This window comes from Biomphalaria glabrata, chromosome 17 (genome assembly GCF_947242115.1).
Source record: "Biomphalaria glabrata chromosome 17, xgBioGlab47.1, whole genome shotgun sequence".
Taxonomy (NCBI): domain Eukaryota; kingdom Metazoa; phylum Mollusca; class Gastropoda; family Planorbidae; genus Biomphalaria; species Biomphalaria glabrata.
The window spans coordinates 957844-981463 of record NC_074727.1 but is presented as its reverse complement, the minus strand read 5'-3'; the positions used below and the strand labels follow the sequence as shown (position 1 = coordinate 981463).

At 34.2% G+C, this 23620-nt stretch overlaps 1 long non-coding RNA gene across 1 annotated transcript in view; it reads right to left on the bottom strand.

Moving 5' to 3' along the window:
- Window positions 1–22828, bottom strand: part of LOC129923652 (uncharacterized) — a 33663-nt gene extending 10835 nt beyond the window's left edge. The window contains exons 1-2 of the long non-coding RNA XR_008775645.1: window positions 22669–22828; window positions 21367–21542 (exon numbers count right to left, since the gene is read on the bottom strand). This is a non-coding gene — a long non-coding RNA (uncharacterized LOC129923652). The remainder of the gene's footprint in view (window positions 1–21366; window positions 21543–22668) is intronic.
- Window positions 22829–23620: the final 792 nt, after the last annotated feature.

Sequence of the window (23620 nt, the reverse complement as noted above, 5' to 3'; positions counted from 1 at the left end):
AAGTTGAACTGTAATTGTAAATTTTGACACAGGCAGACAGTAAATTTGTGTATATTATATATCTCATTAGTAAATAGTATGTAAACACTCGTAGACAGTTGAAGGATGAAAAAGGTGCCCCAAAAATCGACCAGACACTTCAGGTGCACCAACAATTAATTAGTAAATAGTATATTGAAGTTGGACAGTGTAAATTTTGACACAGGCAGACAATATTTTTATGCCAATGTATATTATATATCTCATCAAGTAATAGTCAGTAATTTTGTGCAGTACAAGTATATATATTGCATTGAAGTTGAACTGTAATTGTAAATTTTGACACAGGCAGACAGTAAATTTGTGTATATTATATATCTCATTAGTAAATAGTATGTAAACACTCGTAGACAGTCGAAAGATGAAAAAGGTGCCCCAAAAATCGACCAGACACTTCAGGTGCACCAACAATTAATTAGTAAATAGTATATTGAAGTTGGACAGTGATTATAAATTTTGACACAGGCAGACAATATTTTTATGCAAATGTATATTATATATCTCATCAAGTAATAGTCAGTAATTTTGTGCAGTACAAATATATATATTGCATTGAAGTTGAACTGTAATTGTAAATTTTGACACAGGCAGACATTACATTTGTGTATATTATATATCTCATCAAATAATAGTAATTTTGTGCAGTACAAGTATATAAAATTGTATTGAAGTTGGACAGTAATTGTAAATTTGGACACAGGCAGTAATTTTGTGCTGATGTATATTATACATCTCAAGTAATAGTCAGTAATTTTGTGCAGTAAAAGTATATATATTTATATATACATTCTATTGAAGTTGGACAGTGAAAAGATTAAGAAGCACTCTTCAAAGTGATGAGCTATATCAGTGCTAGTATTCAATGACATTACAGGAAGATAATCAGTATTGAAATATATTACTGATAATTTTGATTTTCATTTTTAATTTTTATGTTCTATATTTAGAAAGCTGTTGACAGTATTGTTCTTGTCAAAATTTGGTATCACTGATATTGTGTCCTTGTTAAATTTTGTCTTTTTTCAATGTGTAAAAAAAATATATATATATGATCAGAACATAAGGTTTTAGAGGTCGCAGATTTAACACTAGTAGATTTTTGTGTTTAGACTATTGTTTATTTTAATGTTTACATTGTATTAATATTGTGCACAATTTCTTGGGGTCTTTAAGTCATTTTTATTTATATTTGTAAGTATATGTAGTATTTCTTGAAAATTTTCTGTCTTTTTTTCCTGCTGTACTTGTTTGTTTTTATATATTGACCAAATCTTGCTTTTGGAACAGGATGTGCTTTAGGGTAAGAGAGTGAGGTCAATGTGTTGCTCGAATCCTCCTCAATTTAATCAAAGTTTTCAGTGCACTGAGTCATCATCATATCATCATTTATATAATTGTAACATTTTGGTATAAACTTTGTTACATTTTTTTTTTACATTATAATATTTTATTAATTTTGTTTTCTCTTTCTATATGACCAAATAATATATTGTAAAAACATAATAATTGATTATGACATTGATTATTAGATTGTTGACAATTTAGTGTGTTATGTTAATCACAATAGTATTGGCTTGATAATATTGTCAGTGATTGTAAACTATAAAAGATATTAGATATCATTATTATCTATAAAAAAGTATAGAATGCCATTGTACTTTTGATAAGTATTAATAGATACATGGATGGATATACTGAACTAAAGAAAGTTGCTGAATCGTTTGGTCTTAAAGATGAAGAAAAGAAAGATGTTTTGACATAAATGGAAAGGAAAGAAAATCAAGTTGATATTGAAAGAGTTGGCGAGAGCACAAAGAGAAGAGAGAAATGCAACTAGATGCTGAAATAAATTAAAAGGAAGCAAAACCAGACAAAGAATCAGAAATAAAAAAAAAAAAAACTGAAAAAAGCTGCAATTCAAAACAAGGGAGACAAAACAGAAACTACCAAGCATGAACATATAGAGAATATTTACAAAGCACAAAGAGAAGAGAGAAATGCAACTAGATGCTGAAAGAAATTAAAAGGATGCAAAACCAGACAAAGAATCAGAAATTAAAAAAAACAACAACTGAAAAATAAAAGCTGCAATTCAAAACAAGGGAGACAAAACAGAAACTACCAAGCGTGAACATATAGAGAATATTTACAAAGCACAAAGAGAAGAGAGAAATGCAACTAGATGCTGAAAGAAATTAAAAGGATGCAAAACCAGACAAAGAATCAGAAATTAAAAAAAAAAACAACTGAAAAATAAAAGCTGCAATTCAAAACAAGGGAGACAAAAAAACTACCAAGCGTGAACATAAAGAGAATATTTATAGGCAAAAAATGAGGGACCTTATGAAACTGATGAAATAAATAGTTATTTTCAGACTATCTGTAAAACTTGCAATTACAATGAAGATACTTGTTCTAATATATTCATCTGTAAACTAAGTGGCAAGACTTTGAGTGTTATTAACTCATTAATAGAAGAACAAAGAAAGAAAATGCATCCTGTTAAAAGCAATATTATTGGAATCTAGATCACCAAAGAGAAATTTATTATCAGCATCAAAGACAAGAATCTAATTCTCCAAACTATAATGTACCAAGAAATAAATAGATAAGGAATCGGAAATCAGAATAGGTAACAAAGTAATAATGTTAATATAAATGAAGTTCAAGCAACAGTGTATAATATTGAACTAGAACTATAATTTTTTCCAACATATGTTAATGGTGTACAAGTGAAATATACCACAGTCATTACAAATGATAAACGTGTTACACAAGATACTATGACAGGTATAACTAAGAACATATGACAGGCTTAACTAAGATAATATGACATGTAAAACTAAGAAAAAATTACAGGTAATACTATGAAAATATGACAGGTAAAACGAACTTATGACAGGTAAAACTAAAAAAATATGACAGGTAAAACTAAGAAAAAAATGACAGGAAAAACTAAAAAAATTGGACAAGTAAAACTAAGAAAATATGAAAGGCATAACAAAGAATATATGACATGTTAAACTAAGAAAATATGACAGGTAAATATAAGACAAATTTCTTTATTAAGCACTCAAAGAATGATTTCACTGGGAATTGCAAATATATTTTGATCACCACATTAAATGCAGAGGTCAAAGACCAGCTAATTATCACACATTTGTTGTTATATTTATTGTTACAAACGTTCAATGGAATATAAATGAAGACGTCTAACACAGTTATACATCCGTATGAATTTCTTTTTTAAGCACTCAAAGAATGATTTCACTGGGAATTGCAAACACATTTTAATCACCACATTAAGTGCAGAGGTCAAAGACCTGCTAATTAACACATATTTGTTGTTATATTTATTGTTACAAACGTTCAGTCAGAATATAAATGAAGACGTCTAACACAGTTATACATCCGTATGAATTTCCTTTTCTAAGCACTCAAAGAATGATTTCACTGGGAATTGCAAATACATGGCTAAAGAGTCCAGTCTTCGCTTTTGAAAAGTCCTAAGCTAAACATAGTAGTGTCATCAATTAAATGTGTTTTCTCCGCAACTATTTAGTTGGTCTGCAAGTGCAAATGTTGATTAGTGTGCGCTGCATCACGAGCGGCGATATTTCCTTTGATGGACACGTTCATATGTTCCTTGAGTGTGACTTAATTATTGATTTTTACAAACGTTCAATCGGAATATAAATGAAGACGTCTAACACAGTTATACATCCGTATGAATTTCCTTTTCTAAGCACTCAAAGAATGATTTCACTGGGAATCGCAAACACATTTTGATCACCACATTAAGTGCAGAGGTCAAAGACCTGCTAATTATCACACATTTGTTGTTATATTTATTGTTACAAACGTTCAATTGGAATATAAATGAAGACGTCTAACACAGTTATACATCCGTATGAATTTCCTTTTCTAAGCACTCAAAGAATGATTTCACTGGGAATTGCAAATACATTTTGATCACCACATTAAGTGCAGAGGTCAAAGACCTGCTAATTAGCACACATTTGTACACAAATGTTTGTAGATATCCTCATTACAATTCAATAAAGTTGTTACAAAACCTCACTGGTTACATCACTTCACAGTGTCTCAATGGATAGGGTAGAGATGAGCGTGATACAAACGACAATCCCAACTGTTCCTGCACAATCATCATATATCTGATGGCTTATATTTTCATCCTTTTTTTTTTAACTCTTGTTTTGCAAACGTGCATCAGTTGAATAGTTGGAGCCCAATAAAAAGTTTCAGGCTTGCTTTTTTCACTGACTCCTGTTTTGAGCTTGTTGACCTACAGCTTCATTTTGATGAACTGACTGTAACAATATTTTTGATGACGTCGTGTTCAAGCTATTGAAGGTGGTCTACAAGCATCCGGTTTGAGGGCTGAATCAGCCTCACAAACTTCGCACTCAACTAATGTCGAGTGAGTTGAATCAGCGTCAAAGCTTGCACTCAACTAATTATGTCCCAACTATTATTCAACTGAGCCGAAATAACCGGTTATTTTACAAACTCATTCTTCTTTGTTGTTTTTTTGAATGCCTTTTAACATTCCAAGTTATGATGATGCTTTGTCCAAGGCATTGTAGCACGTGAAAAAAATGCAAAACAAGAAAAAGGATGTGCACTGTTGGGTTGTCTACAAATGCACAGACATAACCAACAATTTCGTCTTGGATCAACAATTCAATTGATGACAATATTACTACATCTAGTCCTCAGCTAAAAATCCTCAATTTTTCAAAAATGAATACAATATCCTTTCCTATAAGTACGAAGATGGTCATGGAGACCGATCTTCTTTGAAAAAAAATCCTCAACTACATCCTTTAAACATGAAGATGGCTAAAGAGCCCAGTCTTCACTTTTAAAATTCCTCCATTAATCATTCCTATGAACACAAAGATGGCTAAGGAGTCCAGTCTTCGCTTTTAAAATTCCTCCATTAATCATTCCTATGAACACGAAGATGGCTAAGGAGTCCAGTCTTCGCTTTTAAAAGTCCTCCATTAATCATTCCTATAAACACGAAGATGGCTAAAGAGTCCAGTCTTCGCTTTTGAAAAGTCCTAAGCTAAACATAGTAATGTCATCAATTAAATGTGTTTTCTCCGCAACTATTTAGTTGGTCTGCAAGTGCAAATGTTGATTAGTGTGCGCTGCATCACGAGCGGCGATATTTCCTTTGATGGACACGTTCATATGTTCCTTGAGTGTGACTTAATTATTGATTTTTACAAACGTTCAATTGGAATATAAATGAAGACGTCTAACACAGTTATACATCCGTATGAATTTCCTTTTCTAAGCACTCAAAGAATGATTTCACTGGGAATCGCAAATACATTTTGATCACCACATTAAGTGCAGAGGTCAAAGACCTGCTAATTAGCACACATTTGTACACAAATGTTTGTAGATATCCTCATTACAATTCAATAAAGTTGTTACAAAACCTCACTGGTTACATCACTTCACAGTGTCTCAATGGATAGGGTAGAGATGAGCGTGATACAAACGACAATCCCAACTGTTCCTGCACAATCATCATATATCTGATGGCTTATATTTTCATCCTTTTTTTTTTAACTCTTGTTTTGCAAACGTGCATCAGTTGAATAGTTGGAGCCCAATAAAAAGTTTCAGGCTTGCTTTTTTCACTGACTCCTGTTTTGAGCTTGTTGACCTACAGCTTCATTTTGATGAACTGACTGTAACAATATTTTTGATGACGTCGTGTTCAAGCTATTGAAGGTGGTCTACAAGCATCCGGTTTGAGGGCTGAATCAGCCTCACAAACTTCGCACTCAACTAATGTCGAGTGAGTTGAATCAGCGTCAAAGCTTGCACTCAACTAATTATGTCCCAACTATTATTCAACTGAGCCGAAATAACCGGTTATTTTACAAACTCATTCTTCTTTGTTGTTTTTTTGAATGCCTTTTAACATTCCAAGTTATGATGATGCTTTGTCCAAGGCATTGTAGCACGTGAAAAAAATGCAAAACAAGAAAAAGGATGTGCACTGTTGGGTTGTCTACAAATGCACAGACATAACCAACAATTTCGTCTTGGATCAACAATTCAATTGATGACAATATTACTACATCTAGTCCTCAGCTAAAAATCCTCAATTTTTCAAAAATGAATACAATATCCTTTCCTATAAGTACGAAGATGGTCATGGAGACCGATCTTCTTTGAAAAAAAATCCTCAACTACATCCTTTAAACATGAAGATGGCTAAAGAGCCCAGTCTTCACTTTTAAAATTCCTCCATTAATCATTCCTATGAACACAAAGATGGCTAAGGAGTCCAGTCTTCGCTTTTAAAATTCCTCCATTAATCATTCCTATGAACACGAAGATGGCTAAGGAGTCCAGTCTTCGCTTTTAAAAGTCCTCCATTAATCATTCCTATAAACACGAAGATGGCTAAAGAGTCCAGTCTTCGCTTTTGAAAAGTCCTAAGCTAAACATAGTAATGTCATCAATTAAATGTGTTTTCTCCGCAACTATTTAGTTGGTCTGCAAGTGCAAATGTTGATTAGTGTGCGCTGCATCACGAGCGGCGATATTTCCTTTGATGGACACGTTCATATGTTCCTTGAGTGTGACTTAATTATTGATTTTTACAAACGTTCAATCGGAATATAAATGAAGACGTCTAACACAGTTATACATCCGTATGAATTTCCTTTTCTAAGCACTCAAAGAATGATTTCACTGGGAATCGCAAATACATTTTGATCACCACATTAAGTGCAGAGGTCAAAGACCTGCTAATTAGCACACATTTGTACACAAATGTTTGTAGATATCCTCATTACAATTCAATAAAGTTGTTACAAAACCTCACTGGTTACATCACTTCACAGTGTCTCAATGGATAGGGTAGAGATGAGCGTGATACAAACGACAATCCCAACTGTTCCTGCACAATCATCATATATCTGATGGCTTATATTTTCATCCTTTTTTTTTTAACTCTTGTTTTGCAAACGTGCATCAGTTGAATAGTTGGAGCCCAATAAAAAGTTTCAGGCTTGCTTTTTTCACTGACTCCTGTTTTGAGCTTGTTGACCTACAGCTTCATTTTGATGAACTGACTGTAACAATATTTTTGATGACGTCGTGTTCAAGCTATTGAAGGTGGTCTACAAGCATCCGGTTTGAGGGCTGAATCAGCCTCACAAACTTCGCACTCAACTAATGTCGAGTGAGTTGAATCAGCGTCAAAGCTTGCACTCAACTAATTATGTCCCAACTATTATTCAACTGAGCCGAAATAACCGGTTATTTTACAAACTCATTCTTCTTTGTTGTTTTTTTGAATGCCTTTTAACATTCCAAGTTATGATGATGCTTTGTCCAAGGCATTGTAGCACGTGAAAAAAATGCAAAACAAGAAAAAGGATGTGCACTGTTGGGTTGTCTACAAATGCACAGACATAACCAACAATTTCGTCTTGGATCAACAATTCAATTGATGACAATATTACTACATCTAGTCCTCAGCTAAAAATCCTCAATTTTTCAAAAATGAATACAATATCCTTTCCTATAAGTACGAAGATGGTCATGGAGACCGATCTTCTTTGAAAAAAAATCCTCAACTACATCCTTTAAACATGAAAGATGGCTAAAGAGCCCAGTCTTCACTTTTAAAATTCCTCCATTAATCATTCCTATGAACACAAAGATGGCTAAGGAGTCCAGTCTTCGCTTTTAAAATTCCTCCATTAATCATTCCTATGAACACGAAGATGGCTAAGGAGTCCAGTCTTCGCTTTTAAAAGTCCTCCATTAATCATTCCTATAAACACGAAGATGGCTAAAGAGTCCAGTCTTCGCTTTTGAAAAGTCCTAAGCTAAACATAGTAATGTCATCAATTAAATGTGTTTTCTCCGCAACTATTTAGTTGGTCTGCAAGTGCAAATGTTGATTAGTGTGCGCTGCATCACGAGCGGCGATATTTCCTTTGATGGACACGTTCATATGTTCCTTGAGTGTGACTTAATTATTGATTTTTACAAACGTTCAATTGGAATATAAATGAAGACGTCTAACACAGTTATACATCCGTATGAATTTCCTTTTCTAAGCACTCAAAGAATGATTTCACTGGGAATCGCAAATACATTTTGATCACCACATTAAGTGCAGAGGTCAAAGACCTGCTAATTAGCACACATTTGTACACAAATGTTTGTAGATATCCTCATTACAATTCAATAAAGTTGTTACAAAACCTCACTGGTTACATCACTTCACAGTGTCTCAATGGATAGGGTAGAGATGAGCGTGATACAAACGACAATCCCAACTGTTCCTGCACAATCATCATATATCTGATGGCTTATATTTTCATCCTTTTTTTTTTAACTCTTGTTTTGCAAACGTGCATCAGTTGAATAGTTGGAGCCCAATAAAAAGTTTCAGGCTTGCTTTTTTCACTGACTCCTGTTTTGAGCTTGTTGACCTACAGCTTCATTTTGATGAACTGACTGTAACAATATTTTTGATGACGTCGTGTTCAAGCTATTGAAGGTGGTCTACAAGCATCCGGTTTGAGGGCTGAATCAGCCTCACAAACTTCGCACTCAACTAATGTCGAGTGAGTTGAATCAGCGTCAAAGCTTGCACTCAACTAATTATGTCCCAACTATTATTCAACTGAGCCGAAATAACCGGTTATTTTACAAACTCATTCTTCTTTGTTGTTTTTTTGAATGCCTTTTAACATTCCAAGTTATGATGATGCTTTGTCCAAGGCATTGTAGCACGTGAAAAAAATGCAAAACAAGAAAAAGGATGTGCACTGTTGGGTTGTCTACAAATGCACAGACATAACCAACAATTTCGTCTTGGATCAACAATTCAATTGATGACAATATTACTACATCTAGTCCTCAGCTAAAAATCCTCAATTTTTCAAAAATGAATACAATATCCTTTCCTATAAGTACGAAGATGGTCATGGAGACCGATCTTCTTTGAAAAAAAATCCTCAACTACATCCTTTAAACATGAAGATGGCTAAAGAGCCCAGTCTTCACTTTTAAAATTCCTCCATTAATCATTCCTATGAACACAAAGATGGCTAAGGAGTCCAGTCTTCACTTTTAAAATTCCTCCATTAATCATTCCTATGAACACGAAGATGGCTAAGGAGTCCAGTCTTCGCTTTTAAAAGTCCTCCATTAATCATTCCTATAAACACGAAGATGGCTAAAGAGTCCAGTCTTCACTTTTGAAAAGTCCTAAGCTAAACATAGTAATGTCATCAATTAAATGTGTTTTCTCCGCAACTATTTAGTTGGTCTGCAAGTGCAAATGTTGATTAGTGTGCGCTGCATCACGAGCGGCGATATTTCCTTTGATGGACACGTTCATATGTTCCTTGAGTGTGACTTAATTATTGATTTTTACAAACGTTCAATCGGAATATAAATGAAGACGTCTAACACAGTTATACATCCGTATGAATTTCCTTTTCTAAGCACTCAAAGAATGATTTCACTGGGAATCGCAAACACATTTTGATCACCACATTAAGTGCAGAGGTCAAAGACCTGCTAATTAGCACACATTTGTACACAAATGTTTGTAGATATCCTCATTACAATTCAATAAAGTTGTTACAAAACCTCACTGGTTACATCACTTCACAGTGTCTCAATGGATAGGGTAGAGATGAGCGTGATACAAACGACAATCCCAACTGTTCCTGCACAATCATCATATATCTGATGGCTTATATTTTCATCCTTTTTTTTTTAACTCTTGTTTTGCAAACGTGCATCAGTTGAATAGTTGGAGCCCAATAAAAAGTTTCAGGCTTGCTTTTTTCACTGACTCCTGTTTTGAGCTTGTTGACCTACAGCTTCATTTTGATGAACTGACTGTAACAATATTTTTGATGACGTCGTGTTCAAGCTATTGAAGGTGGTCTACAAGCATCCGGTTTGAGGGCTGAATCAGCCTCACAAACTTCGCACTCAACTAATGTCGAGTGAGTTGAATCAGCGTCAAAGCTTGCACTCAACTAATTATGTCCCAACTATTATTCAACTGAGCCGAAATAACCGGTTATTTTACAAACTCATTCTTCTTTGTTGTTTTTTTGAATGCCTTTTAACATTCCAAGTTATGATGATGCTTTGTCCAAGGCATTGTAGCACGTGAAAAAAATGCAAAACAAGAAAAAGGATGTGCACTGTTGGGTTGTCTACAAATGCACAGACATAACCAACAATTTCGTCTTGGATCAACAATTCAATTGATGACAATATTACTACATCTAGTCCTCAGCTAAAAATCCTCAATTTTTCAAAAATGAATACAATATCCTTTCCTATAAGTACGAAGATGGTCATGGAGACCGATCTTCTTTGAAAAAAAATCCTCAACTACATCCTTTAAACATGAAAGATGGCTAAAGAGCCCAGTCTTCACTTTTAAAATTCCTCCATTAATCATTCCTATGAACACAAAGATGGCTAAGGAGTCCAGTCTTCGCTTTTAAAATTCCTCCATTAATCATTCCTATAAACACGAAGATGGCTAAAGAGTCCAGTCTTCGCTTTTGAAAAGTCCTAAGCTAAACATAGTAATGTCATCAATTAAATGTGTTTTCTCCGCAACTATTTAGTTGGTCTGCAAGTGCAAATGTTGATTAGTGTGCGCTGCATCACGAGCGGCGATATTTCCTTTGATGGACACGTTCATATGTTCCTTGAGTGTGACTTAATTATTGATTTTTACAAACGTTCAATCGGAATATAAATGAAGACGTCTAACACAGTTATACATCCGTATGAATTTCCTTTTCTAAGCACTCAAAGAATGATTTCACTGGGAATCGCAAACACATTTTGATCACCACATTAAGTGCAGAGGTCAAAGACCTGCTAATTATCACACATTTGTTGTTATATTTATTGTTACAAACGTTCAATTGGAATATAAATGAAGACGTCTAACACAGTTATACATCCGTATGAATTTCCTTTTCTAAGCACTCAAAGAATGATTTCACTGGGAATTGCAAATACATTTTGATCACCACATTAAGTGCAGAGGTCAAAGACCTGCTAATTAGCACACATTTGTACACAAATGTTTGTAGATATCCTCATTACAATTCAATAAAGTTGTTACAAAACCTCACTGGTTACATCACTTCACAGTGTCTCAATGGATAGGGTAGAGATGAGCGTGATACAAACGACAATCCCAACTGTTCCTGCACAATCATCATATATCTGATGGCTTATATTTTCATCCTTTTTTTTTTAACTCTAGTTTTGCAAACGTGCATCAGTTGAATAGTTGGAGCCCAATAAAAAGTTTCAGGCTTGCTTTTTTCACTGACTCCTGTTTTGAGCTTGTTGACCTACAGCTTCATTTTGATGAACTGACTGTAACAATATTTTTGATGACGTCGTGTTCAAGCTATTGAAGGTGGTCTACAAGCATCCGGTTTGAGGGCTGAATCAGCCTCACAAACTTCGCACTCAACTAATGTCGAGTGAGTTGAATCAGCGTCAAAGCTTGCACTCAACTAATTATGTCCCAACTATTATTCAACTGAGCCGAAATAACCGGTTATTTTACAAACTCATTCTTCTTTGTTGTTTTTTTGAATGCCTTTTAACATTCCAAGTTATGATGATGCTTTGTCCAAGGCATTGTAGCACGTGAAAAAAATGCAAAACAAGAAAAAGGATGTGCACTGTTGGGTTGTCTACAAATGCACAGACATAACCAACAATTTCGTCTTGGATCAACAATTCAATTGATGACAATATTACTACATCTAGTCCTCAGCTAAAAATCCTCAATTTTTCAAAAATGAATACAATATCCTTTCCTATAAGTACGAAGATGGTCATGGAGACCGATCTTCTTTGAAAAAAAATCCTCAACTACATCCTTTAAACATGAAGATGGCTAAAGAGCCCAGTCTTCACTTTTAAAATTCCTCCATTAATCATTCCTATGAACACAAAGATGGCTAAGGAGTCCAGTCTTCGCTTTTAAAATTCCTCCATTAATCATTCCTATGAACACGAAGATGGCTAAGGAGTCCAGTCTTCGCTTTTAAAAGTCCTCCATTAATCATTCCTATAAACACGAAGATGGCTAAAGAGTCCAGTCTTCGCTTTTGAAAAGTCCTAAGCTAAACATAGTAATGTCATCAATTAAATGTGTTTTCTCCGCAACTATTTAGTTGGTCTGCAAGTGCAAATGTTGATTAGTGTGCGCTGCATCACGAGCGGCGATATTTCCTTTGATGGACACGTTCATATGTTCCTTGAGTGTGACTTAATTATTGATTTTTACAAACGTTCAATCGGAATATAAATGAAGACGTCTAACACAGTTATACATCCGTATGAATTTCCTTTTCTAAGCACTCAAAGAATGATTTCACTGGGAATCGCAAACACATTTTGATCACCACATTAAGTGCAGAGGTCAAAGACCTGCTAATTATCACACATTTGTTGTTATATTTATTGTTACAAACGTTCAATTGGAATATAAATGAAGACGTCTAACACAGTTATACATCCGTATGAATTTCCTTTTCTAAGCACTCAAAGAATGATTTCACTGGGAATTGCAAATACATTTTGATCACCACATTAAGTGCAGAGGTCAAAGACCTGCTAATTAGCACACATTTGTACACAAATGTTTGTAGATATCCTCATTACAATTCAATAAAGTTGTTACAAAACCTCACTGGTTACATCACTTCACAGTGTCTCAATGGATAGGGTAGAGATGAGCGTGATACAAACGACAATCCCAACTGTTCCTGCACAATCATCATATATCTGATGGCTTATATTTTCATCCTTTTTTTTTTAACTCTTGTTTTGCAAACGTGCATCAGTTGAATAGTTGGAGCCCAATAAAAAGTTTCAGGCTTGCTTTTTTCACTGACTCCTGTTTTGAGCTTGTTGACCTACAGCTTCATTTTGATGAACTGACTGTAACAATATTTTTGATGACGTCGTGTTCAAGCTATTGAAGGTGGTCTACAAGCATCCGGTTTGAGGGCTGAATCAGCCTCACAAACTTCGCACTCAACTAATGTCGAGTGAGTTGAATCAGCGTCAAAGCTTGCACTCAACTAATTATGTCCCAACTATTATTCAACTGAGCCGAAATAACCGGTTATTTTACAAACTCATTCTTCTTTGTTGTTTTTTTGAATGCCTTTTAACATTCCAAGTTATGATGATGCTTTGTCCAAGGCATTGTAGCACGTGAAAAAAATGCAAAACAAGAAAAAGGATGTGCACTGTTGGGTTGTCTACAAATGCACAGACATAACCAACAATTTCGTCTTGGATCAACAATTCAATTGATGACAATATTACTACATCTAGTCCTCAGCTAAAAATCCTCAATTTTTCAAAAATGAATACAATATCCTTTCCTATAAGTACGAAGATGGTCATGGAGACCGATCTTCTTTGAAAAAAAATCCTCAACTACATCCTTTAAACATGAAGATGGCTAAAGAGCCCAGTCTTCACTTTTAAAATTCCTCCATTAATCATTCCTATGAACACAAAGATGGCTAAGGAGTCCAGTCTTCGCTTTTAAAATTCCTCCATTAATCATTCCTATGAACACGAAGATGGCTAAGGAGTCCAGTCTTCGCTTTTAAAAGTCCTCCATTAATCATTCCTATAAACACGAAGATGGCTAAAGAGTCCAGTCTTCGCTTTTGAAAAGTCCTAAGCTGAACATAGTAATGTCATCAATTAAATGTGTTTTCTCCGCAACTATTTAGTTGGTCTGCAAGTGCAAATGTTGATTAGTGTGCGCTGCATCACGAGCGGCGATATTTCCTTTGATGGACACGTTCATATGTTCCTTGAGTGTGACTTAATTATTGATTTTTACAAACGTTCAATCGGAATATAAATGAAGACGTCTAACACAGTTATACATCCGTATGAATTTCCTTTTCTAAGCACTCAAAGAATGATTTCACTGGGAATCGCAAACACATTTTGATCACCACATTAAGTGCAGAGGTCAAAGACCTGCTAATTAGCACACATTTGTACACAAATGTTTGTAGATATCCTCATTACAATTCAATAAAGTTGTTACAAAACCTCACTGGTTACATCACTTCACAGTGTCTCAATGGATAGGGTAGAGATGAGCGTGATACAAACGACAATCCCAACTGTTCCTGCACAATCATCATATATCTGATGGCTTATATTTTCATCCTTTTTTTTTTAACTCTTGTTTTGCAAACGTGCATCAGTTGAATAGTTGGAGCCCAATAAAAAGTTTCAGGCTTGCTTTTTTCACTGACTCCTGTTTTGAGCTTGTTGACCTACAGCTTCATTTTGATGAACTGACTGTAACAATATTTTTGATGACGTCGTGTTCAAGCTATTGAAGGTGGTCTACAAGCATCCGGTTTGAGGGCTGAATCAGCCTCACAAACTTCGCACTCAACTAATGTCGAGTGAGTTGAATCAGCGTCAAAGCTTGCACTCAACTAATTATGTCCCAACTATTATTCAACTGAGCCGAAATAACCGGTTATTTTACAAACTCATTCTTCTTTGTTGTTTTTTTGAATGCCTTTTAACATTCCAAGTTATGATGATGCTTTGTCCAAGGCATTGTAGCACGTGAAAAAAATGCAAAACAAGAAAAAGGATGTGCACTGTTGGGTTGTCTACAAATGCACAGACATAACCAACAATTTCGTCTTGGATCAACAATTCAATTGATGACAATATTACTACATCTAGTCCTCAGCTAAAAATCCTCAATTTTTCAAAAATGAATACAATATCCTTTCCTATAAGTACGAAGATGGTCATGGAGACCGATCTTCTTTGAAAAAAAATCCTCAACTACATCCTTTAAACATGAAAGATGGCTAAAGAGCCCAGTCTTCACTTTTAAAATTCCTCCATTAATCATTCCTATGAACACAAAGATGGCTAAGGAGTCCAGTCTTCGCTTTTAAAATTCCTCCATTAATCATTCCTATAAACACGAAGATGGCTAAAGAGTCCAGTCTTCGCTTTTGAAAAGTCCTAAGCTAAACATAGTAATGTCATCAATTAAATGTGTTTTCTCCGCAACTATTTAGTTGGTCTGCAAGTGCAAATGTTGATTAGTGTGCGCTGCATCACGAGCGGCGATATTTCCTTTGATGGACACGTTCATATGTTCCTTGAGTGTGACTTAATTATTGATTTTTACAAACGTTCAATCGGAATATAAATGAAGACGTCTAACACAGTTATACATCCGTATGAATTTCCTTTTCTAAGCACTCAAAGAATGATTTCACTGGGAATCGCAAACACATTTTGATCACCACATTAAGTGCAGAGGTCAAAGACCTGCTAATTATCACACATTTGTTGTTATATTTATTGTTACAAACGTTCAATTGGAATATAAATGAAGACGTCTAACACAGTTATACATCCGTATGAATTTCCTTTTCTAAGCACTCAAAGAATGATTTCACTGGGAATTGCAAATACATTTTGATCACCACATTAAGTGCAGAGGTCAAAGACCTGCTAATTAGCACACATTTGTACACAAATGTTTGTAGATATCCTCATTACAATTCAATAAAGTTGTTACAAAACCTCACTGGTTACATCACTTCACAGTGTCTCAATGGATAGGGTAGAGATGAGCGTGATACAAACGACAATCCCAACTGTTCCTGCACAATCATCATATATCTGATGGCTTATATTTTCATCCTTTTTTTTTTAACTCTTGTTTTGCAAACGTGCATCAGTTGAATAGTTGGAGCCCAATAAAAAGTTTCAGGCTTGCTTTTTTCACTGACTCCTGTTTTGAGCTTGTTGACCTACAGCTTCATTTTGATGAACTGACTGTAACAATATTTTTGATGACGTCGTGTTCAAGCTATTGAAGGTGGTCTACAAGCATCCGGTTTGAGGGCTGAATCAGCCTCACAAACTTCGCACTCAACTAATGTCGAGTGAGTTGAATCAGCGTCAAAGCTTGCACTCAACTAATTATGTCCCAACTATTATTCAACTGAGCCGAAATAACCGGTTATTTTACAAACTCATTCTTCTTTGTTGTTTTTTTGAATGCCTTTTAACATTCCAAGTTATGATGATGCTTTGTCCAAGGCATTGTAGCACGTGAAAAAAATGCAAAACAAGAAAAAGGATGTGCACTGTTGGGTTGTCTACAAATGCACAGACATAACCAACAATTTCGTCTTGGATCAACAATTCAATTGATGACAATATTACTACATCTAGTCCTCAGCTAAAAATCCTCAATTTTTCAAAAATGAATACAATATCCTTTCCTATAAGTACGAAGATGGTCATGGAGACCGATCTTCTTTGAAAAAAAATCCTCAACTACATCCTTTAAACATGAAGATGGCTAAAGAGCCCAGTCTTCACTTTTAAAATTCCTCCATTAATCATTCCTATGAACACAAAGATGGCTAAGGAGTCCAGTCTTCGCTTTTAAAATTCCTCCATTAATCATTCCTATGAACACGAAGATGGCTAAGGAGTCCAGTCTTCGCTTTTAAAAGTCCTCCATTAATCATTCCTATAAACACGAAGATGGCTAAAGAGTCCAGTCTTCGCTTTTGAAAAGTCCTAAGCTAAACATAGTAATGTCATCAATTAAATGTGTTTTCTCCGCAACTATTTAGTTGGTCTGCAAGTGCAAATGTTGATTAGTGTGCGCTGCATCACGAGCGGCGATATTTCCTTTGATGGACACGTTCATATGTTCCTTGAGTGTGACTTAATTATTGATTTTTACAAACGTTCAATCGGAATATAAATGAAGACGTCTAACACAGTTATACATCCGTATGAATTTCCTTTTCTAAGCACTCAAAGAATGATTTCACTGGGAATCGCAAACACATTTTGATCACCACATTAAGTGCAGAGGTCAAAGACCTGCTAATTATCACACATTTGTTGTTATATTTATTGTTACAAACGTTCAATTGGAATATAAATGAAGACGTCTAACACAGTTATACATCCGTATGAATTTCCTTTTCTAAGCACTCAAAGAATGATTTCACTGGGAATTGCAAATACATTTTGATCACCACATTAAGTGCAGAGGTCAAAGACCTGCTAATTAGCACACATTTGTACACAAATGTTTGTAGATATCCTCATTACAATTCAATAAAGTTGTTACAAAACCTCACTGGTTACATCACTTCACAGTGTCTCAATGGATAGGGTAGAGATGAGCGTGATACAAACGACAATCCCAACTGTTCCTGCACAATCATCATATATCTGATGGCTTATATTTTCATCCTTTTTTTTTTAACTCTTGTTTTGCAAACGTGCATCAGTTGAATAGTTGGAGCCCAATAAAAAGTTTCAGGCTTGCTTTTTTCACTGACTCCTGTTTTGAGCTTGTTGACCTACAGCTTCATTTTGATGAACTGACTGTAACAATATTTTTGATGACGTCGTGTTCAAGCTATTGAAGGTGGTCTACAAGCATCCGGTTTGAGGGCTGAATCAGCCTCACAAACTTCGCACTCAACTAATGTCGAGTGAGTTGAATCAGCGTCAAAGCTTGCACTCAACTAATTATGTCCCAACTATTATTCAACTGAGCCGAAATAACCGGTTATTTTACAAACTCATTCTTCTTTGTTGTTTTTTTGAATGCCTTTTAACATTCCAAGTTATGATGATGCTTTGTCCAAGGCATTGTAGCACGTGAAAAAAATGCAAAACAAGAAAAAGGATGTGCACTGTTGGGTTGTCTACAAATGCACAGACATAACCAACAATTTCGTCTTGGATCAACAATTCAATTGATGACAATATTACTACATCTAGTCCTCAGCTAAAAATCCTCAATTTTTCAAAAATGAATACAATATCCTTTCCTATAAGTACGAAGATGGTCATGGAGACCGATCTTCTTTGAAAAAAAATCCTCAACTACATCCTTTAAACATGAAGATGGCTAAAGAGCCCAGTCTTCACTTTTAAAATTCCTCCATTAATCATTCCTATGAACACAAAGATGGCTAAGGAGTCCAGTCTTCGCTTTTAAAATTCCTCCATTAATCATTCCTATGAACACGAAGATGGCTAAGGAGTCCAGTCTTCGCTTTTAAAAGTCCTCCATTAATCATTCCTATAAACACGAAGATGGCTAAAGAGTCCAGTCTTCGCTTTTGAAAAGTCCTAAGCTAAACATAGTAATGTCATCAATTAAATGTGTTTTCTCCGCAACTATTTAGTTGGTCTGCAAGTGCAAATGTTGATTAGTGTGCGCTGCATCACGAGCGGCGATATTTCCTTTGATGGACACGTTCATATGTTCCTTGAGTGTGACTTAATTATTGATTTTTACAAACGTTCAATCGGAATATAAATGAAGACGTCTAACACAGTTATACATCCGTATGAATTTCCTTTTCTAAGCACTCAAAGAATGATTTCACTGGGAATCGCAAACACATTTTGATCACCACATTAAGTGCAGAGGTCAAAGACCTGCTAATTAGCACACATTTGTACACAAATGTTTGTAGATATCCTCATTACAATTCAATAAAGTTGTTACAAAACCTCACTGGTTACATCACTTCACAGTGTCTCAATGGATAGGGTAGAGATGAGCGTGATACAAACGACAATCCCAACTGTTCCTGCACAATCATCATATATCTGATGGCTTATATTTTCATCCTTTTTTTTTTAACTCTTGTTTTGCAAACGTGCATCAGTTGAATAGTTGGAGCCCAATAAAAAGTTTCAGGCTTGCTTTTTTCACTGACTCCTGTTTTGAGCTTGTTGACCTACAGCTTCATTTTGATGAACTGACTGTAACAATATTTTTGATGACGTCGTGTTCAAGCTATTGAAGGTGGTCTACAAGCATCCGGTTTGAGGGCTGAATCAGCCTCACAAACTTCGCACTCAACTAATGTCGAGTGAGTTGAATCAGCGTCAAAGCTTGCACTCAACTAATTATGTCCCAACTATTATTCAACTGAGCCGAAATAACCGGTTATTTTACAAACTCATTCTTCTTTGTTGTTTTTTTGAATGCCTTTTAACATTCCAAGTTATGATGATGCTTTGTCCAAGGCATTGTAGCACGTGAAAAAAATGCAAAACAAGAAAAAGGATGTGCACTGTTGGGTTGTCTACAAATGCACAGACATAACCAACAATTTCGTCTTGGATCAACAATTCAATTGATGACAATATTACTACATCTAGTCCTCAGCTAAAAATCCTCAATTTTTCAAAAATGAATACAATATCCTTTCCTATAAGTACGAAGATGGTCATGGAGACCGATCTTCTTTGAAAAAAAATCCTCAACTACATCCTTTAAACATGAAGATGGCTAAAGAGCCCAGTCTTCACTTTTAAAATTCCTCCATTAATCATTCCTATGAACACAAAGATGGCTAAGGAGTCCAGTCTTCGCTTTTAAAATTCCTCCATTAATCATTCCTATAAACACGAAGATGGCTAAAGAGTCCAGTCTTCGCTTTTGAAAAGTCCTAAGCTAAACATAGTAATGTCATCAATTAAATGTGTTTTCTCCGCAACTATTTAGTTGGTCTGCAAGTGCAAATGTTGATTAGTGTGCGCTGCATCACGAGCGGCGATATTTCCTTTGATGGACACGTTCATATGTTCCTTGAGTGTGACTTAATTATTGATTTTTACAAACGTTCAATCGGAATATAAATGAAGACGTCTAACACAGTTATACATCCGTATGAATTTCCTTTTCTAAGCACTCAAAGAATGATTTCACTGGGAATCGCAAACACATTTTGATCACCACATTAAGTGCAGAGGTCAAAGACCTGCTAATTAGCACACATTTTTTGTTATATTTATTGTTACAAACGTTCAATTGGAATATAAATGAAGACGTCTAACACAGTTATACATCCGTATGAATTTCTTTTTTAAGCACTCAAAGAATGATTTCACTGTGAATTGCAAATACATCTAGATCACCAGATTAAGTGTAGAGTCTCAATGAATGAGAGATGAGTGTGATACAAATGACAATCCCAAATGTTCCTGCACAATTATATACATGTAATGGATTAAATCTTTTTTTTTTTACATTTGTTTTGCGAATGTGCATCAGTTGAATATCTGGAGCCAAATAAATAGATGCATCATGAGCGGCAACATTTCCTTTGGTGGAAACGTTCATACTGATTGTTCATTGAATGGGTTAGGGTTAGGATTTTTTGCATGCAATTGTATCACATGGAATAGTAGATTTTTGTTTTCACATTAACTCCCAACATGAAAATATAATGCACATTTTTCCACACCTTAGAAATGAAACATTTTAAGAGTATTCAAGTCAACTTAATATGTCATTATATTGCACATAATAACAAGAAACCATAAATGTTTTTTTTCACACTATCACACACTGAAGAATTGAAACAGTTTATGTAGTTAAAGATCTACATGAAGTCAAGTCAACTTGTTTATGCAATAGTACATATCACTGTGAATTGGAGATCCTTTTTTTTTTGTCCAATTAAGTACTGGGGTGTTAAGACCATGCACATTAACACATAGTTGCTACAATAGTAACTTTAATCATCCCAATCTCCAGTAACTTGAATCATCCCAATCTCCAAGTGGCAAAGTGAAAGTTGATGGTGATTCACAACTTTTCATTTTTGTGTTTGAATTCCATATTTAGAATACATTACTATTGAATTAATCCAAATGACAAAGAATCCAATTCCATTATTTGTTGAAATATATTTACATTTATACAGTTGGAATTATTTCAGAGCAATGCAGTTTTTCTGAAAAATTTAATAGGAACATCCACATATTTTAACTGAAATTAAAATGGCATATCACTAAGTTTAACAAATGAAAATTCAGTTTACTTTCATAACTAGACACTACTAAAACAAATACAATACAGATTTCTTTAACTAGACAGGTGAACTTACAAGTTGTGTGTGAAGTGTTTGTGAAGTAATTACTGACATCATAATATACAAAACAAATACAGGAACCATGCATACATATACAACTAATGCAGGATATTTAAAGTATCATGCACATACAACATACAACTAATGCAGGATATTTAAATTATCACGCACATACAACATAAAACTAATGCAGGATATTTAAAGTAACATACACAAACAACATACAACTAATGCAGGATCATCACTTTACAAAAAAATAAATGCTGTGAAGTATAAGAATATTTCTTACCTTATTCTTAATATGGCTCAATTTGAAGAAATGGCAGACGAACTTAAGATAAAACATGTTGATCATTTGTAGATCGGTAGAATCTTTTCACAGTGAGAGAGACGTTTAATGTTCCTTCAGTAGCCTTGAAATGTTCATCCTTTTTCCTTGACCTCATGTTTAATTGACCATTTAGTCTATAAGTGAGATAAGAAAAATGCACTGTTTAACAAATACATCACATTTAAATGCATAACCTTTAAATGCAATATTGATAAAATTTCTTTTCATTCAAGAAGAGCTTTTTCTGTCTCAGACCTAATGTTTAAAAAGAATGTGTTTTTTAGTGATGGTCATTTTGTTTTCAAATAATAGTCATACTATCTCACTGTGTGATGTAAAAATAGAAAAGGTTTATGAGACTTCATGGTATTTTAATGTCAATTTTTTTATGTATCTCTCTTTGATAGGAGGTATAGTGGCTGAGCGGTAACACACTTAGCTTATAAAGTTGATGTCCCAGGTTTGAATCCTGATATTTTAAATTTTGGGACCTTTGGGTACGTCAAGATTCTACCCAACTCTAATGGGTACCTGACATTAGTTGGGGAAAGTTAAGGCGGTTGGTTGTTGAGCTGGCCACATGACACCCTGGTTAACTGTGGGCCACAAAACATGACCTTTACATCATCCTTCCTATAGATCGCAAGGTCTGAAAGGGGAACATTTTTTTAAATAAGAAAATCACATTCAACTTTTCATTTGGCTATATACATAAATGTGCCACGAAGAATGAAGCAAATTGCTTATTTTAAATTTTTAGGAAGTAATGCAGTCTAATGTGAGTTCATTAATTTGTGTTTTTAACCCAACAGCTCCATCTTTTAGGTTTTGAAATGCTATCCAATTAAACAAAAGGAGCTAACTAATTTTTTTTTAAAATAATAATTAAATAAATAAATAAATAAGTAAATAATACAAACAAAATAAATAAATTACATAAATAGAAAAATATAGCTAGTTTTAAAATACTTCAAATATCAAAAGTACAAGTACACATTTTAAAAATATCTAATTTCACAAGTAGGCCTTATAAGCTACCCTATCTAGACTTTTATTTAAAATATTTTTAGAAAAACAAAAGACTATACAGATCTGGCTTAAGTTTTGTGTTTCGGTTCTAAACTAGCTCTTATTGTCTGAAAGTTTAAGAAACTATTGCTAGGGTCCTAAAAAAATACATCAGAATTAGGCTCCTATTGTAAAAACAATGCATCTTAAAGCAAAAGCTCTTGGGTTATAGTGTAAAAAAATATTTATTACCTTGATATGTAGATCACTAGATAAACTTTATGACAATAAAGTTGACAGTGGGGAATCAAGGCATCAGTGAAGAATCAGTGCACAATGATTGAGCCACTAACCTCCAGATCAGTAGCATGTAGAGTCTGTCTTTAAAAAAAAAAAACTTGAATGTTGAAGCAAATTTACAAATTGAAAGAAAAATGTCAATCTTTAAAAAAAAAAAAAAAAAAAAAAAAAAAAAGGAAACAGTAATAGCCCTTGCCCAAGTGTATTAATATATATATATATACTAGATATATTTTACCAGCGACCCGCGGGTCTTTATTTGCTTATTACTGTCGATATAGTGTTTTTAAAACATTTAAACGAAATAATAATGTAATAAATAAAGCGAATGTGTAAATGTAAAAATAGTATGAATGAAGCCATCAAATCAAAATAGCTAATCTACTTAAATCCATTTTTTCAAATTAAAACATTTGCTTGTAGGCCTACAATATATTTGATTAAAATTTGAAATGAATAGACTTAATTTTGTATGTTCATGTGTTAAAGTATAAAGTAGATCTTGAGGTAGACAAAGATCTAGATCTAGACTAATCTAGAGTTAAAAATTGGCTTTTATAGAGTTCATTCTGTGCTGCGCATGCGTGAACTTTTTTCATGAATGAATATAGGCCTATCTCAACACGGCTACGCAGCTTTAGCGAACAGCGAACGAATGTATTAAAAAAATTTAAATGTTACTTTGATTAAAATATGAAATGAATGGACTATAATTAGTATGTTCATGTGTTAAAGCATAAAACTATCTTTGCAAAAAAAAGTTTTATCATCTTAGAGTTCAATAAGAGTTTTAGACCTAGGCATAGACTATAACGAACTAATGTAAAAATGATTTTGTAACACAAATTTGAAGGTTAATTTTATTAAATAATGAAATAAATAAACTATATTTTGTATTTTCATG